Source organism: Lynx rufus, unplaced genomic scaffold, assembly GCF_022079265.1.
Source record: "Lynx rufus isolate CCGP_SWC_20201006 ecotype Redwood Valley unplaced genomic scaffold, mLynRuf1.p SCAF_6, whole genome shotgun sequence".
Lineage (NCBI taxonomy): Eukaryota > Metazoa > Chordata > Mammalia > Carnivora > Felidae > Lynx > Lynx rufus.
The window spans coordinates 54,006,410-54,026,410 of record NW_025814878.1 but is presented as its reverse complement, the minus strand read 5'-3'; positions in this window follow the sequence as shown (position 1 = coordinate 54,026,410).

Genomic DNA, 20,001 nt, shown 5'->3' with positions numbered 1-20,001 from the left:
GTTTTATTTCTCTGAAGCAGTTATTAAATACATTTTGACTTTGTAATCAGTACTCTGAGAGATTAGTTTTGTAATTCTTTTCCTTTGAGATGAGCCAGATGGTGGCATCATTTTCATTCAAAATGTAGCTTTGAACTTTATTACCTGAATATTTTGGTTATTTCCATACCATTGGATTCTGAGGGGTGTTTTTATGTAGATTTCAGTTTAAACAAATTTATCAAATGTCTGCTCTAGTCCAGGCATGTTGCTAAGAGATAGGGATAAAAAGATGAATGCTGCTTGCCCTTGAAAAACATATTTTGCTGTGGGAGGCAAAACTTTAAACAAATAATTCCAATTATGACTTTAATTATACTATACTTGAAACCTATAGAAATCACAAAATTGATACAAAATACAGGGGTTATCACCCTATGTTTCTGTCAGGGAAATAAGGCAAAGCATAAAGAGAAAATGAGACCAGACTTGGCTTCTAAGGAATAGGTGTTTACTAAACAAAAGGAAAAGATATTTTGGGTAGAGGTGAAAGTTTGTGTAAAGCCATGGAAGGAAGCTATAATGCTAGGTTGAGTTTACATGTAGAAAAGTATTATGAAAAACGAAAATAACAACTGTAAATATGCTATCAAGCTACAAGGTCAAATCAGTGGTCAGAGAACACACACATCAGGGCTAGTGGAATAGTACTTATTGGGAAAAACAATGAAACTGGATCTGTGGTAAGAATGTGGATCCCCTGTCATCCATTACATTCTGGGGTAGAGCTCAGGAATAGAGCAGGACCAGCTGCCATTCTCTGGAGGACTTAAGCATTGGGCTGTGAGGTTATTTAAACTGCAAGGATAAGAAACCATCCTCCCTGGTCTGACAAGGAACTGGCACTGAATAACACTGCAAAGGACAAAACCTTGGCTCCAGTCTAGATGCCCCAGGTCAGTATCCATGGTTGGAGGAATACCAGTGTGGGGACCATCATGATAGGTCAGCGGCTGGATTCCAAACCTTGTGTTTGCATCTGTATCACGTGCCAGGCCAGCGTCATGATCCTCCGTTCCAACCTCATTCAGGGTTAACTTTCTAAGAGCTCAGTGGAGGTTAGCTTCCAGGGAAATTTGTAGGAGACCAACCAGCAGTGGATCCATCACAGACAAGTTAACCCTTAGGTTTCACATATCCTAAGTGTTTACAACAAATCCTGGCATAAAATAACCTCTGAATACTTTCATTTTTCTAATTTTCTAATTATCCTCAGTTTTTGGTGGAGCTAGCATTTAAAATCAGGCCTGCTTGACTTTTCAGCACACATTTTTTTTTTAATTTTTTTTTTTTTTTTTAACGTTCATCCATTTTTGAGACAGAGAGAGACAGGGCATGAACGGGGGAGGGTCAGAGAGGGAGACACAGAATCTGAAACAGGCTCCAGGCTCCGAGCTGTCAGCACAGAGCCCGACGCGGGGCCCGAACTCACGGACCGCGAGATCAAGACCTGAGCTGAGGTCGGCCGCTCAACCGACTGAGCCACCCAGGTGCCCCTCAGCACACATTTTTAAAAACCATGCCATGAAGACTTTAGCATCATTCTGTGTATATTCATTCATGTTCAACGTTATCTCCAGTTGCTATGGAAGAATAAGGTGATCATTTATTTTTTTTTTTATTTGCTGCTTCTTGGTAGACATAAATGTACCAGAAAGTAGAAGAAAGAGATTATTTTTCCTGTTTATAACACATAAATGAAAGAATGAAACAACATATTTTCTAAGTACAAGTGTTGACTGAGGATGATATACAAAATCAAAGACTACAAAACATATTGAGCATATTTTTGTTAAAAAATATATTTATGTAACTACCACAGTTGCTGCTAATTGGGTCTGCCTTTTCCAATCTTTCTTCATGTAACAAAACTTACACATGGAGCCTTATTAATTAGCCTATGATTGTGGTCATATGACTTAAAGCAGTGAATCAAAGATGTTCTGAACATATTTCCTTTTTTAAGTTTATTTATTTATTTTTGAGAGAGAGACAGAGAGAGATGGCTGAGTAGGTGCAGGGAGGGAGGGAAAGAGAGACTTTAGTTGTATGTATAAACCCAAAGCTAGATGAAGAATCAAGACTGAACTTTAGTTTCAGATTAGGAAAACACAAAAATAATTTAAGTCATATACAAACCCTAGAGGTGCAGGAATATCCGGGGAAGACATATTTTCCACTTCAGGAAAACACAGCATGCTGAGATCTACGTATATATTTTAGATGACTAAATTCTCATATTTAAAAATATGCTTTGATTTATTTTCTATTCATGTCTATAATTTGTACCTCAATATGTTCTAAATATAACTAACCTAAGCTTTATCTATAACAACCACTATTTAGCTGGGCTAGATACTCAAAGTTTCTGGAATATCTTATACTTATTAGCTGAAATTTGTGTACCTAATCCACATATCAATCTTTGAATATATCTGAAAAAATTGAAACCCTTTATAGGGTTGTCTTTATAGGCAAAAAAAATTACTCAAGAAAGACTGAATATTCATGAAATGAGAATTTGGTGTACACATTCGATACAAATTTAATTAATACATATATATGAGTATAGTTATAAATATGCAGATAATCCATATCTATTCAATATTTAGATATATGCTATGTATCTATAATGCAAACACTAGATGGAACTAATATATACTATAATCTTTTGGTTAATATTAAATCTTAGACTAAGTTACTAAAAAAATAACACAAGGAGCCAATGGAATTCTTTCTGTTCTAGATAATTCTGTATCCCTGTCTGTTTTTGTCCATTGTTTTGCTGTTCCTTATTCCCATCTCTGATTACAATGCTGTTGTCATTTCTCTTCTTGTTTATTGCGGTCACCTACTGCCATTTGCCTTAATTTAGTCTTCTTTTGGCCTAGAAATTTTTTCTACCTGAGGAAGAAATGATCTAAAACACTGATCTGACCAGGGAGTTATTAAATTTAACTTATTAACAATGTTCCTTTTCCTCCCTGAGGGAAACATTTGGCAAGTACCTGCCATGAGGGAGAAATACAGAGGAGTCTCACATGGATTAACTGAACTTCAGTGACTCATTTAAGTGAAATTGTTATGGAAAAACAAATATAAACAACAGGCTAGCATGGTGAAAGAAACACCTGTAAGTAAACATATTTTGTGTGTTTAGGAACCAGATGTTCAGACTGCTTCATGATAGAAAAATCAAAACAAACCCATGAATTCAAAGATGATGCAAACGGTGTTTAAATCACAGGAACTGTGATAAATCATACCAATCTATACCAGGATAATTTTTCCATTTTTTGCTTTATTTTATTTCTCTTCTCTTTTCTCAGGGCTCTATGCTACAGATTTTTTCTTCTCACTCTTATATATTTATCTGTCTTTCTTCTCAACAGGATTTGAAATAAAAAATCAACAGGATTTTTCTTCAAGTTAAATTCATTTGATTCTTTCTAAAAATTTAAAAAATAAAATAGATCAATCTCCCACTTGATCTCTGTTGGCCTTGAAACTACTGCACTCCATCTCCTTTTCACAGCCAAGCATTCAAGGAGTTACCTTCCCCCACCTCCCATTGGTTTTTCAAACCACTCCTTTCTAGCCTTCACCATTAACACCCTCTTGAATGCGGGAAGTCTCACTAATTGTTTCAGAGGCCTTTGTTACTAAACCTCTGTAATGAAACCCAGAGTCAAAAAATCTCTCTCATTTTAGCTTCTCAACGGCACTCAAACCTGTTTGCAATTTCCTGTATTTTGAAGTATTTTCTTCCCTTAGGTTTATGATGCCAACTTTTCCTGGAAAGTCCTTTGTAATTATGTCTACACATTATCTTCCTTTCATTAGAAGATGGGATTCTGCAAGTTGCAGCTTAGCCTGTTAATCTTCAACTAATGTCGGTATTTACACTTCTCTGAAGACACACCACAAACTGAATTTTTATCTAGACCAGTCTAGCTCTACGGAATATTCTTGGCATTCTTCCATATCATGGAACTCTTCTATATCACTACTGGCTAAACCAGTAGCCACTAGCTACATGTAGCTGTCAAGGACTTGAAATGTGGCTAGTGAGACTAAATTTTTCATTTCCTGTACTGATTAGACTGTGCAGATCGAAACCTCTCAGTGATCTACTTGGCCTTACCTCTTAGAATCTCTGAAAACTATCTATGACTAAAGAAGCAAGACTGAATTTATCTTCCTTCTATCCAACATGTCTTCCAGATTACACTCTTTGTCTAGTTAAGTAAGTAGAAAATCCAAGAGTCATCACAGTCACTGACCTGTTAAATTTCCCTATAGATATTCCCTTCTAAATATCTCTCAGATCAGTCCACATGCTCTACACTTCCCAGTAACCAACCAGTCTAAATCACCATATCTGCTTGTTTTGCTCCAACATTGTCTCTTACTCTTCTCTAAAACATGCTATAGAGACAACCACAGTAATCTTTTTTTTTGTTTTTTTTCTTTTTCTTTTTCTTTTATTTATTTATTTTTTTTTATTTTTTATTATATGAAATTTATTGTCAAATTAGTTTCCATACAACACCCAGAAACTAGACCACTTTCTTACGCCATTCACAAAAATTAACTCAAAATGGATAAAGGACTTGAATGTGAGACAGGAAACCATCAAAACACTAGAGGAGAAAGCAGGAAAAGACCTCTCTGACCTCAGCCATAGCAATTTCTTACTTGACACATCCCCAAAGGCAAGAGAATTAAAAGCCACAGTAATCTTGATGCAATACAAATCTTCTTGTATCCATTGCCCTAACTACCCAGTTTGAAGCTTTCAGAAAGTTACATCTGCTTTGTGGTATAGAAAGAACTTTTTTAAATGGCCTATGGGGCCTTACATTTCTTACACCATCTCCACCCCACGGACCTCTTCTCTAACCATGCTTTTCCTTGCTCAATGTCTGGGCAATATCAAATATACAATTATTTGCAGTATTTGTGTACTTTTTGGCAGCTTATAAAACACTTTTATAAACTTTACCCAAATTAATGCTCACATTCTCCTAAGCTTTCCTTCCTCCAGACACACAGAATTTTTTTAGTTCCTTGAACACACTATACTGCCTTCAACCACAGGATCCTGGAGCACATTTTCCTCTTTCCCATTGTATCCATCTTCATCTAATTCCTTCTAATAAACCCCCATTTTTCTCATTAATTTTTTAAGAAGTTAATGAAGTTTAAGTTTCAGGGACTGTCACTTACATGGGCTGCTTCTATGATGCTCTATGCCTAATTTGAATTATTTTCCTTAAAGTGGGTCTACAATTGTATAAGATTCGAGTCATACCCAACCTGGCTCTAAAATGTTCATAATATATAATAACTTTACTTCTAAATTTGTTTTTAAAGCCTGATAATGGGGGTGCCTGGGTGGCTCAGTAGGTTAAGCGTTAACTTCAGCTCAGGTCATGATCTCGTGGTTCATGAGTTCAAGCCCTGCATCAGGCTCTGTGCTGACAGCTCATAGCCTGGAACCTGTTTCAGATTCTGTGTCTTTCCCTCTTTCTGCTCTACCCCTGCTTGCTCTCTGTCTCTCTGTCTCTCTGTCTCTGTCTCTCTCTCTCTCAAAAAATAAAGAAATTGTGGTTTATGTACACAATGGAGTACTACGTGGCCATGAGAAAGAATGAAATATGGCCCTTTGTAGCAACATGGATGGAACTGGAGAGTGTTATGCTAAGTGAAAGAAGCCATACAGAGAAAGACAGATACCATATGTGTTCACTCTTATGTGGATCCTGAGAAACTTAACAGAAACCCATGGGGGAGGGGAAGGAAAAAAAAAAAGAGGTTAGAGTGGGAGAGAGCCAAAGCATAAGAGACTCTTAAAAACTGAGAACAAACTGAGGGTTGATGGGGGGTGGGAGGGAGGGGAGGGTGGGTGATGGATATTGAGGAGGGCACCTTTTGGGATGAGCACTGGGTGTTGTATGGAAACCAAGTTGACAATAAACTTCATATATTGAAAAAAAATAAAGAAAACATTGAAAAAATAAAATAAATAAAATACAGATTTTAAAGCCTTATGATGATTGCTTATTTGTGTGAATTCTGATAATGAATTAGGATATATATGTATATACCAAACATATATATATTATATATATATATGTATATATATGTTGTATACCTAAACATTTATATATAATTATATAATTATGTCATATACCTGGACTCATACAATGTTATGTGTCAGTAATATCTCAATTTAAAAAAAGAGAAACTTTTCCAAAGAAACCAGCTAGTGATTCTTTAAGTAGAATACTATTCTTCTCCTTCCTAGCAGAGTGTTCTTTCATGCTTTGTACCTCAGAGGAGAAACTTTGAAAGTATTGGTACATTATTCTTTTGTTACAAAATGTTGTCACTAAAATATTTCTACTGCCAAAATTTTATTTCTTATAAAATAATTTCTGAAACAAAATTTTGATAAATACAATGTAACATGCATTCATTTTGCTGATAAAATGCAATAGTGTATATTTCAATAGTAACATTTATATATGTGTTTGAAATCAGTAAAAAAGAGAAAATATGCCCACTAATGTTCATCAAGTGATATTATCATTTTAATCAGATTATGGATTCAAATGTTAAAAGGGAAAGATCAAATATATTTCTTCTATCTTGTTTTAAAAATCTTAAAACTAGCTTGCAAATTCAAAGCAATAAACTCTTCTATCCTTTAATCCATTAGATTACATAGCCATGACAGTATTTATAATGTTTCAATTAACTTTTCTTCCAGTGTAAACACTGAGTACCACTTTTTACATTTGGGGAATTTTTGACATATAACTTGAAATGTGTGTGCTCTATTGAATATGAGATAGTTTTGAAGAACTGATTTTGAAGGAGCAAAGGCATAGGCTGAAATTTTCATTATAAGAGTAAAGGGTAGAACATGAGAGCTATAAGTTAATAATTTGTTTAAATCCTTATGTATCTGTAAAGGGTATAAAAGTATACAATATAGTTCTTCACAGGCAGAATTCTTGAAGGTACAAATTTAACGGGCAAAATGAGAAAAAAATTCGTTCCAAAGTTGCAATTTTATTCAGAAAAAGAAGCCTTCAATTTTGTTGAAAAATATGGCAATTCCTTAAAGATTACTTAGCTAATATTTATAGATATTTTGACCATTGGGTATTTCAATGAAAACATTAAGCAAAAAGGAAGGAGAGAATTTAAGATATGGCAGAAGAAACTATAGAGTTAAATTTAGGACTTTAAAAAATCAACTTTATCCTTCAATGTATTTTAGTTTCTCTTTGTATGATAAATTTCCAAGTGACTGTTCTAGTTGAAAGCATTATTCTATATAAATGTTGACCAATCATCAGTTGCCTGTAATGAAATCTAAGTGGTAACATACCAAAATCAATAAAGGAAATGAACATTTGAGGAAAAGTATAAAATAAGTCATGATGTATCATTCTTTTTATGGGGTCATCTATATGTTTACCCAAGAAAAGAATTTGAGTGTTCACGCAGAACCATTTCTTAAAATTAAAAATTACTGAGGAGTACTCAACTATGGGGGCACTTAATATTATTGGACTTAAGCTTTTTGTTTTTTAAGAATCAGTGCAAGAATCAGGTTGTTTGGTGCTAAGGAAACTATTCATTCTTCTAGTAGTGGTGAGAGAGACACAATGTAAAATATTTTTAACTGAATGTTCACCTGGAATGATACCCTCATTACCTAGATGATGGAATCTAAGAACAAAAGTGTTAAGTGACTTGTCTGAGGACCAAAGTCTTACAGCTGCCACCTCAATAGTATTTTAGAATACATGTTGCCAAAGGAATGAACAATACTAAGGCTCTTTTGGTAATATAGAGAGTTATGTAGTTGACCACTAGTATCTATCAAGAAGAGATTAACCATTTTGCATATTAACTCCCAGACACCACAGCTGAAGCTGAACCTTTGTTTTCGTAAAAAAGACCATTGATGTTATCATGACGGAAGCTTCTCTGTATATTTAGTAACTAGTATAGTGCCATGTACACAGCTGATGCTCACTAGTTGTTGGATTATTGAATATATCTCTTAAAATTCTGAAGTTTGAATATTTATTTTAAAGTAGTTATTTATTAACATCACAATTAGGAGGATTTAAATAATTACAGATTCAATGACTTTTCTTATAATACAATATAGATTTACTTTAAAAAGCTATAATCCCTCAAATCTCTATAATTATATTTCAGAATTTAAAACTGCATTTAGTTTAAGCAATTCAAGGAACACAATAAGCAACGATACTCTGTAGAATATATACATTTAAGTAAGTCAAATTACAAGAAATAAAATGAGGTAATAGGAAAAATTATGAAGACAGATATGAACATTGTAGTTAATGTCTGTCATGTAGCCACTGAAGTTGTAAAAATGCTTTTTCCCTTGTTAATTGGAACACAAGAAGTGGGGATCTCCCTAAGGTCAGTATATGAGGGAAGTAAAGTATATGAGAGAGAATCATATTGGATTTATATTGTAGAGAGTAGAAAAGGTATACTCTATATTTCAATTCAGATTTTCAAATTGTCTTAGGGATTTTTTTTCCTTTGGCAGGAAAAACAGCTTTTATTTGGCAAAAAGATTTTTTTGTGAAAATAACTTAAATGTCAAGAAAATGATGAAAAGGAAATTGCTTGGAAAATTGCAAAAAGATAGCACAGGCATGAAAACCTGAATAAGTTTCTTAAATGGCATAAAACTTGAAATTAATGCAAAGGTGGGGGTTCTGCTAAATTTTGTCTCCCTCTTCATATACACAAAAATTAACTTTGGATTCCAATTTTGGTCGATGTTTCATTATTCACTTTTTATTATTTCCCCCTCAGAACATTTGTGGGGCTCTTTCTTCATTTAGTTTTATCCTTGTATATACATCTCTGCTGTTTTAAATGAAATATTTGAAACTTGATTTGTTGAATTTGAGGCAATACAAATAATAAACCTTTCATTAGGCATACTTCCCTGGCTTGATTTTGGGTTCAAATGAGGCAAAATAAGTTAACAGTCTTTCCAAAATAAAATGTAAAAATTTTTGAGGAATTATTTTTATTAAGAAGCCTAAGTATTTAAATTAAAATTGCATAATTCTTCAATGGTCATCATGTCTAAACTGCCTTTAAAGAATATATAATATTCAAATTATTTTTTCCATGGTATTACTTTATTTTTTGTGAAAGATTAACATCCCCTAAATTGGATTATTTGTGAAATATTAAAGATATTAAAAATTATAAAATATTAAAATTTTGCATTTACTAAAAATTACTGTTTTATTTCAAAAGATAAGATACAGATAAAATACAATAAGATACAAAAGATAACCATACAGATAGGTTTAACATTAAATTAGCTTCTTCATAAAGTTTCCTGTTCTTAATTTTCCCCAAATCTACTCTTCTAGGGTGTTTTTGTTTGGTTTTGTTTTGTTTTGCCTATGTATCTTTTTCTTTTTTGTTTAAAATTTAGAGTGTATCTGCTCATGTATAAAATAATATCTGGTCATCTAGAGATGACAAACTCAAAAAATGGTTTTTTTACTCAATATTCTACTCCTTTGAGCAAACTAGGCAGCCAATAGGTATTCTTGATGTCAGGCTGTGCATCCATTGCACATTTGATGTGAAAACTTTCATCAGCATGGATTTCACTACAGGCAGTTTTAATGTAAACAACTGGTAAATGAGAATACTGCTTATAAGACACTGCCAGTGTTTACAGAATCTTATTTAACTTGATATTGCAAGACAAAAAGAGGCATTCTAAATATTTTTTTAATGTTTATTTATTTATTTTGAGAGACAGACCATGCGCAAGTAGCAGGAGGGGCAGAGAGAGAGAGAGAGAGAGAGAGAGAGAATCCCAACCAGTCTCCATGCTATCAGCACAAAGCCGGACATGGGGCTTGATCCTTCAACTGTGAGATCATGACCTGAGCCGAAATCAAGAGTCAGATGCTTATGTGACTGACTCACAGAGGTGACCTCATTCTAAACATTTTAAGAACAACATATGGTACTAAACTGCCAGAAATTCAATCAATGGCTTTGAGTAAACCTTTTTTTATTTTTAATGCAGAGTTAAATTTTATAAAATGCCAAGAGTTACCTTCAGAAAGCAGAGAGACATTCATATTTTAAAAGATTGAAAAATTTTAAATAATTTACTATTAGCATAAAACATTTTGGAAGGTTAGATTTTAAATTTACATGGACATTGGCTTATTTTGTAACTTTCAGGGAAAAATGGAGATCCCATAACAGAATAAAGTTGGTATATGATAAATATAGTTATCAGAAAGTGTGTGGTTAATTTTTTTGATTTATCAATTTTTATTGCAAATGCTACAATGAATAAATATTTAAATCTACATCAATACTTAAAAAACTAATAATAACTATAATAATAATAAGTGCTAAAATTATTCAGATATTCACACTCTGAAATAATAGAGGTAAAACTAAGAAGAAACTTTTTTCACTTTCTGTACTTATACCTCTTCAAAATAGTTTCAGACAAAAATATTTTAAATATGTATTTACTTAAAAATTGGTGTATTTTCCTTTATAGTCACCCCTCTTATCTTTTTAAGGATGTGTTTTGTTTCTGAGGAATTTATAAATTAAAAAAATATTTTATTTCTTCATGTTTTCATCTAATGTCTGACTCTGTGACATTTTTCGAACCCAGAATTTAATTCTTATATCCATTGGGAATTTATTTGGGGAATGTGGTAAGATGTACAATTTCTTCTAAATAAGTAGCAATTGGGGCGCCTGGGTGGCGCAGTCGGTTAAGCGGCCGACTTCAGCCAGGTCACGATCTCGCGGTCCGTGAGTTCGAGCCCCGCGTCGGGCTCTGGGCTGATGGCTCGGAGCCTGGAGCCTGTTTCCGATTCTGTGTCTCCCTCTCTCTCTGCCCCTCACCCGTTCATGCTCTGTCTCTCTCTGTCCCAAAAATGAATAAAAAACGTTGAAAAAAAAATAAATAAGTAGCAATTTATCATGATAACATTAAAGAGTATTTTCCTAAAAAAATTGAATTAAAAAAATTTAAAATAAAGAATATTTTTTAGCACACTAAATGGGAAATGGTACATTTATCATAAATTAAAATCACATACATATGCATATACATGGATACGTACCAGTCCACTTGTCTATTTTGCTTAAGTATCAATCACATAGCTACAAATTGATATCTGAAATAATATCATCCCTTACAGGAATCAAGTATAGAACTCTGGTTCATAAAATGGATTATGGATCCAGAGTTGGATTAAATTTCTACTCTACCATTTGTTAACTATGTAACTTCATGCAAATTACATAATCTATTTTCAGATTCTCAACCTACCAAATGAGAATAAAATGGTATTATCACATAATGTTATTAGATATATTGAATTATAGTGCTTGGAATGCTTGTCAGCGTACATATATGTGTAAACTCTTTCTTGGAAATATATTTTACATGCTTAAATATTTTCATGAATTTTCTTTTTAATTTAAATTTGGGGATCCATAAAAACCTGTTGGAATTTTTATTGTGATTATATTAAATTTTAACATTTATCTCACTTCATAAGTAACCCTTAAATTCTTCTTCCTTCTAAGAATGTAAGCATTAAAAATAAAGTTATATTCCTTTGATTAGAGATCATTTGGAATGTACCATTGTAGATTTATTTTTCTATACATGTAAAGATGTACATCTGTGGCCATACATGTTGCGTTATATTGTTGGTATTATTTTCCTTTTACATAAGTGGTATCTAGCTATAATTCATCTTGGTTGCTCAACAATATATCTTCCAGATATTTCTACCTTTTTTAAACATCTACTTATTATTCTGTATAGTTTACTGATAAATATATAGAATATGCACCTCAAATGTGTAAAATAGGCTGAAGTGAATATAATTTTCATGCTTGCTTTTGTGCATGTTTGCAAGTTTTTCTCTTGGTTAGATATCAAAGAACAGAATTTACTGGCACTTTGAAATGATTAAATTTGTTTAAAGACAAAGGCCAAGAGTTGTGGAGAAGGATTTCTTGGGACCTAAAAGGTATCATATATGAGAAAGAATGTTTAGAACATTGGTCTGGCCTGAACCAAGTGCTGGCTGAAGGATTCTGAGTAAGGTATGCACCCAGAGCCTCTTTTTATTCTCCTTATTTAAACGTGTTTATTATAAAATAAGATTTTAAAAATCATGCAAAACAATACAGAATTTAAAGAGAACATACTTGTCATCACCACCTAGGTCAACCCCCCCAACCCCCCCACCCTTCCCACCCCACCCCCACACCCCCCGTTCCTGGACCCTCTGTGTAACATTTCACAAATCCAACTCCCTCCTATCCTCCCAAATTAATCATTATTCTAACTTTTATATTAATAACTTTGTTTCATTACTTTATAGTTTTCACCTCTCAGTCTGAAATCACTAGATTTTATAGTTTAGTCATATGTCTCTCACTTTTGTGGGTATTTTCTTAATAAGTTGGTCTAGCATATCAGCTTTAATTTTATATATTCCCTCTTGAGCTCATTCTTTTCCTACAATTTATTCCTTGAAGGCCCCATGGAATTTGAACGTAGGGTTGAATTTCTAAAACTAATACCCACAATCAATCTTACATGAAGCTATTACAAATGCAAGTTGAATTAAAACTCTCATGGGATGCCTGGGTGGCTCAGTTGGTTCAGTGTCGGATTCTTGGTTTCAGCTCAAATCATGATCTCATGGCTTCATGGTTTCCAGTCATGGTGTTGGGCTCTGCATCAGGCTCTGTACTGGCAGCTTGGAGCCTGCTTGGGATTCTTTCTCTCTTCTTCTTTCTCTCTCTCTCTGCCCCTCCCCTGCTTATGCTGTCTCTCTCTCTCTCTCTAAGTAAATAAACTAAAAAAAAAAAATCTCACAAAATCTCTTACATTTAGGTTCTGGCATTGATTGGGAAGAAGTAGTCCTTAAAACTCAGCATAGCAATGTGTGTACAATCTATTGAAGCTTCAGGCTTGAGCCTGAAGCCCTGAATTTTGCTGAGCCTTCTTTTTCCATAGAACTACCACCTTTTCCATTACTGGAAGAAATGAATCATTTTCTCTGAGGTAGTTTCCTTGCTGATCATCCTTAGAACCTACCCCCACGACTTAGTTTCTTGACCTGTGACCAGACACAAATCCCAGCAGCACTTATGGGTCCAATACAAAGGGTGAATAATTATGAAATACAATATAAAAAAAGAATTACAAGATTATACATATTGTATTTATAATAATAAATAGGGTCCTCTAGTACACAGGATCTAAAGAAGGGTCACCTCTTGACCATCTTCTCTGGTCCTAAGAGTGTTAATATGATCCAATCTGCTAGGGATACATTTCTCTGGTTATGATAAGGTTGAGCATTTTCTTATTATACTCATTATTTATTTCAAATTTTCACTTGTAAATTGTCAGTATGTATATATTATCCATTTTTCATTTGTTTCTACATTTTTCTTGTGCATTGAAAGAGTTTCTTTTATCCTCCATACTGGCCCCATCTCCCACCAACACATAAAGACACCTTTCTTCTCCTCTTCTTTTAGCAGTTATTGTGAATTTATAGGATTATTGCTTTGTGGTCTTTAGGCATTGCAGATGACTCATTAGGATTGATAATTCATCAACTAATTTTGTTTGTGTTGTTCTTCACAGAAAAGAAAAACACTTTTATTTTTTCCTTATCATTGAACTTCAGGGGTATCATTATAAGAAATATTTTCCAACCCTAGGGCTGGAATCTTTTCTATTAATTTTTTGGTATATCATTCACAATTGCATGACCATTTAGGTTTTAATATATTGGGAATTTAGTACTGATATTTTATTTTATCTCTGTGTAGTGATCTCATTATGCAGGACCATAATTATTGCCCCCACTGATTTTCTATGCATCATTTATCAGTTTTATTTATTTTTAAATATGTGGGTCAATTTATGTGCCATTTTGTTTTATCTTTTAGTTCCAGTATAATATTTTTGTTATTATGACCTTATAGGATATTTTAAATCTGTTAGGCTGGACTCCTCCCTGTATTTTGTTTTAAAAATTGTGAGCCTTAATTGTGAAGTTTAATTCTTCCACATACAGTTTTCATTTAGATCTTATTGTAATATTGCTGGAATTGAGTGGAATTGCTTGGAATATATGCATTTTAGAATCAAAGTTATCATATGTATAGTGTTATGTAATTCAATCCAGGTACATGAAAGTTTTGTGTTTATTTAGAAAGCAATTCTAATTGCTTTATATATTTTTTTTATTTATTTTTTTATTTTACATTTACTTATTTTTGAGAGACAGAAAGATACAGAGAGTGAACAGGGTAGGGACAGAGAGAGGGAGACAGAATCCGAAACAGGCTCCAGGCTCTGGGCTGTCAGCACAGAGCCCAATGCGGGGCTTGAACTCACAAACTGTAAGATCATGACCTGAGCTGAAGTCAAATGCTCAGCTGACTGAGCCACCCAGGCACCCCTATATTTTTTTGTTTCTATAATAAATTGCTTTGCATTTTCTATTCTATTTCCTAGTTGGTTATTTCTGGTGTAGGCAAATTCTATTGATTTTTATGTTGTTGTTATGTATAACAACCTTATCAATACTTTTGTATTTGTTATAGCTTCTTGGTTCTTGGTTGATTGTGTTCTTGGTTAATGCATGTTTTCTGCAAATACTGTTCTTTCAATGATATACAGACTCACTTAGTATTTATAACTCAGTACCTAAAACCTCCAAATGCCACATAGAAGAAAATCTTTCACTTGCTTTTGTTTCCTAATTCAGATCCTTTTCCTTTACTCTAATCCTCCTTATTACAATATTCTGGAATTTTATTTCTTAATGATTTTTAAATACTGAATCAACATTTTTAATGCTAACTATAACTTTTACTCTTTGCCCGTATTTTAGAGCCCATGTCTTCATTTACTTTTGATTAATTTTGCTGTGGTGTTCTATCAGCTATTAATCCTCTTTAAAAAGGAACATAAGAGGAAAACCTAAAATATCTTTCTGTACCTTTATATATCTTTGAAGAGATTCGTCTGAACTCATCTAACATCTAGTGCTGCTAACCTTATTTCCATTATGCTTAAATAAATTATTTTTATTTTTATTTTTTGAAAGATTTTATGATATTCTTCATTCCTGTCAATCTCTTTAGCAATTATGTATAATTTTAGGTCTGTTATGAAATTTCCTAATTTCCATTTTTTTAAAGAAATGGATATGCTTGTGAATGTAGATATGAACATGCAATTATCTAGTCAAATATATATTTTTAAAGAATCCAATGTGTCTGCTTATTCTACTCTCTCCATCTAAATTCCATCTAATTGCTTATGTTCAAACATCAATATTTTGATTTTTATAACCCAACAGATTTTCACCAATAACTTTGAAAATATGTCATAGAATTTCTTCAAATAAACATTTCTTTTCTTTTCTTTTCTTTTCTTTTTTGCTATTCAATTTCAAATCATATTGTTTAGTTTAAAAACTTATAAGGCTTATTTTATTTCTCTCCTCACCTAGAAACTTTGATTTGGGACCTTTTTGGCTCTCTTTCAACTTCCAAAAGTATTGCATTTCTGCCTTCATTTTTGGTTTATCTTTCTTCTTCTTTTTCCTGAATGTAGATACTTCCCTTGGCTGATGCTTTCTAATTTTTTTCATACTGTGGTACACATAGAATCGTGGTGATATTTATTGTGAACTACGCAATACACTAATAGGTCTGCCCTGAGACTGCAGGAGATCCAGCCAACTCAGATTCCACCATGAGGGCTGAGGAGATATATTCAAACACTTGTCACCCAGTTTTGGCAAACTAATTGGGAAACTCTCTTAATTGTATAATTCCCTATTTCTTTCCATGCCCTTATGGAAGTTTACCTATGTGGTTAACTTCAAAATACCTTCAAAATATATATCTGTAAGCTGTGTTCTTCCTCTTTTATTCCAAGCCTTTTAGTGAGAGTAGGTTAACTGCTTTTACAAATAACTCTGAAATTGCAAAGCTATATTCAAATAAGGTTTGATACTTACATCTTAGGGAAGGGCTTTATCTAAATAAGGCTTATTTCTCATTGATGCCATAGGACAACATGCACTGAATAGGGGGAATACTCTACCCCATGTCATCATTCAGGGACGTGGTCTCCTTTCTTCTACTGATCCAGGTTTCCTTATGGTCTTCAAAACTCTTCCCAGGACATTTCTCATTCAGCAAGTAGAAGAGTAAGGAGAGAGCATGAGAGAATTAAAAAAATACAGATTTTTTTTTTCAGGGGGTGAGAGAAAACACAAGCAGAGGAGAGGTGCAGAGGGAAAGAAGAGAATCTTCAGCAGGCTTCACGCTCAGCACAGAGCCTGATGTGAGGCTGGATCCCACAACCCTGGGATCAAATATGTCCCCACCAAACTGGAGAGAAGTCTAAGGAATATAATTTAACTTTCGGCCAGGGAAACATTAGAAAACAGGTTTAGTGAACAACTAACTAGGCTCTGTCTCAGTTTCCCTTTCTTGAGACCAAATGTGTCAGTATGGTTAGATCAGAAAAACAGAACCACTGAGAGTGAAGTGGAATTAAAAGTATGTTATTGGACTTAAATCTTACACATTTCTTGAAATAGTGAGAAATATTCTGGAAAGAAACATTTAGCAGATGTGGGAAAATACACTAAGGACTACAAAGAATACCAGGAGAAGTCTGTAGAAGGCTTCTGGCCTGAAGTTGTTGTATGTCAGCAGAACGAGTACAACAAGAATAAAAGCTCCATCCGAAATAGAGAAAACAGAACACTCAGGAGTCGAAGTAAAACCTGTGAGGATATGCCAGACTTCATCTCTGCCCCCCACCACGTTTAACCCTGGTATTTTTCTGCAAGAAAAATATGCCCCTTTTCACAGACCCATGTACATGCGTAGGCCAGGACTCAGACTGAAGGAGGTGGTCTTGCAGAGTAGAAGGGCTTGTGATCCAGCTATCTGCACTGTGAGCAAGGAGATCGCCAACAAGATGCCTATAGCTTGGCTCTGATCTTCAGGGAAACTGGCTACTGCTCTGCTTCTCCCTTTCCAATGCAACACAAATTTCTCTTATGGCCATGCCTAACCCAGAAACACATAGGGAACAAACAATATATTTCCAACTTAGCTTCGACTAATCATAAAATAATTTACAAAGTGTCTTGAAAAAACCCACCGTACAGCTATGGCCTTGCAACATATAATGGTAAAAAGTAAAAGAAGTTTTTACTGAAGTTCTGCATATTAATGCATTCTTACACTATGGACTGAGTAATGCATGTCGGGTATATAATTACATGCTAAGTCCAATTAAAATTGTCCAAGGGATGAAAGTAATATATTTCATTTCGCTTTAGAATCCAGGTAGAGAAATATCATTGACATGGGCAGAAAACCGTAACAATATCTGATTATTTTATTAACTAAAGGTTGTAGTTATTTTCTTTAACACTAATTTAAAATTTCCTGCAATTTTAAATAATGTAAGGCTGTAGGCTCTTTAAACTTTAAGTTCAGCAAACTTAAGAAAGTTTGCTTGTCAAGCAATTTTTTTTTACCAATTCTCACAGCTATTTAAACTTAGTTCCTTTTTCAGTATGTGACCTAAATGTGTTTTCTTTAAACAGAAAGAACCTAAAGAACAAGGCCTCAGGGATATGGTACTACCTGAGTCATTCACTCTGAGCCAGGAAAACATAAATACATTCTTTTCAAGGTAGTGGGGTTTTGTGAGGCACTGTAAATTGTTTTGTGATAGATGAACCCCAGGAAAAGACATCGATTCTGTTAAAACAATCAAAGAAACAATATTCAAGGAAAGAAATACACCCTAGAGTACACAGAGACATTAAATTATGAAGCTAGTGGGTGTTGACCCTTCTATCTATAGCACAACTGAGGCTACAGTTAAAACACTATCTATGGGGCTAAAGAATCTGAAAAATGCCAAACTCTTAACAACCAGGAAAATAGCTTTACACAAGAGGTGGTCAGATGACCAAAATACCACAGAAAGGTAGGATGACAAAAGATTGATTTCCAATATAAATGAGCATATCAAAATCTCCCAGTTCTGGGGAAAATGCACGATTTTATGTAGTAGCTGTAAAATGATCTGTTTTGCACAAATTTCCTGTTGCCTGGAGAAGAAAACATTTGTCATTCATCCCAGGATTCTCTTTCTGGATTTGTAGGTTACAACATTCATTACATCTGATGGAAACAGAAGGAGGGGAAATGTTTTCCTACACATTTTTCCTATGTTTTCTTTTTGAGGCAATCATCTTCTTTTATTTTGAAACTTGACTATATTTTATGAGTTTCTTATCTAAGTACAGTTATATAATTTAGTAGTTGAGTTAAAATGAGAGAAAGGAGGAAAAGAAGATGGTACAAATGCAATAACAATAATAAGTATAAATTTGTATATATACAAATAGAGTAATATATGTAATGCAATATAACTTTTACAATTATATATTATCTATTAATACATATAGTTATTTATATGTAACATATAAACAGATAAGTATACAAATTTCTAAATATTTATATAAACATATATATGTTGTATACATACATATATAATGCAAAAAATATATATATTGACTTCCTTCTTCAAGTATGTCTTTTTAAAAAAATGTTTATTAATTTTTGACAGAGAGGGAGAATGAGCACAAGTAGGGAGGAGCAGAGAGAGAGAGAAACAGGATCCAAAGCAAACTCTGGGCTGACAGCAAGACAGCCTGAGCCTGATGTGGGGCTTGAACTCATCAACCGTGAGATCATGACCTGAACCGAAGTTAGACACTTAACAGCTGAGCCACCCAAGTGCCCGTTCAATTATGTCTCTTGACCTCTCTTTTTCTATATTCATCTGGCTCAGTTTGGGGTGGTAGAACAACAAAAATGAAATAACCAGGGCACTTGTGACTACATTTCTGGCTAAGGATTGATGGAGCTGAGGTAAAGGAACACTAACTGATTCACTGCAGAATTATTTTTTGGGGGTCATTTTGTTCTGATTTGGTTTTCACATGAATGGAACTGAACAGAAATGACTTCTGTGTATTAGAAAAGAGATTGATAAATACTTGAGTAGGAAAGAAATTTCCTCTTTACTTTCTGTGCCGAGCAATGTTACATAGCAGGAAGTAAAGGAGGTAGCTTCTCCTCAGAAAAGTACTGATAATACGATGTTGTCATCACACAGTAATAGAGAGCATAGATTGGCTTAACATTCCAGGAATAAATCTTAATTCATGTAAAATGTTAACATAGTAATAAGAGAATAATTATTGAACAAGTGAGCCAATAATTTTAAAAAGAAATGGATCCCCAGGTCATCAGGTTAAAACACACACACATGTATGCAAGTGCACACAAAATACAGAAGGTGTCAGAGTTATACATATATGAATTTAGAAATGTTTTTGTTTCAGAGCAAAATCAATATCAAAATAAGATATTGAGACTCTTAAAAACTGAGAATAAACTGAGGGTTGATGGGGGGTGGAGGGAGGGGAGGGTGAGTGATGGGCATTGAGGAGGGCACCTGTTGGGATGAGCACTGGGTGTTGTATGGAAACCAATTTGACAATAAATTTCATATTAAAAAAATAATTGATGTGCACACAGTTAATAGGCATTTCGTTCAGATATCAACAAATAAAACAGACAAAAATTTTTAAAAACATATTGACATATTTATCTGTATAAAACCATAAAGCTTTCTGTCAAAACAAAAACCGTAGAACCTTAACAAGCTTATAATTAAACAGGCTTTACCAGTTTAGGTAAAAACTTTGGTACAACTAAAACAGTAGA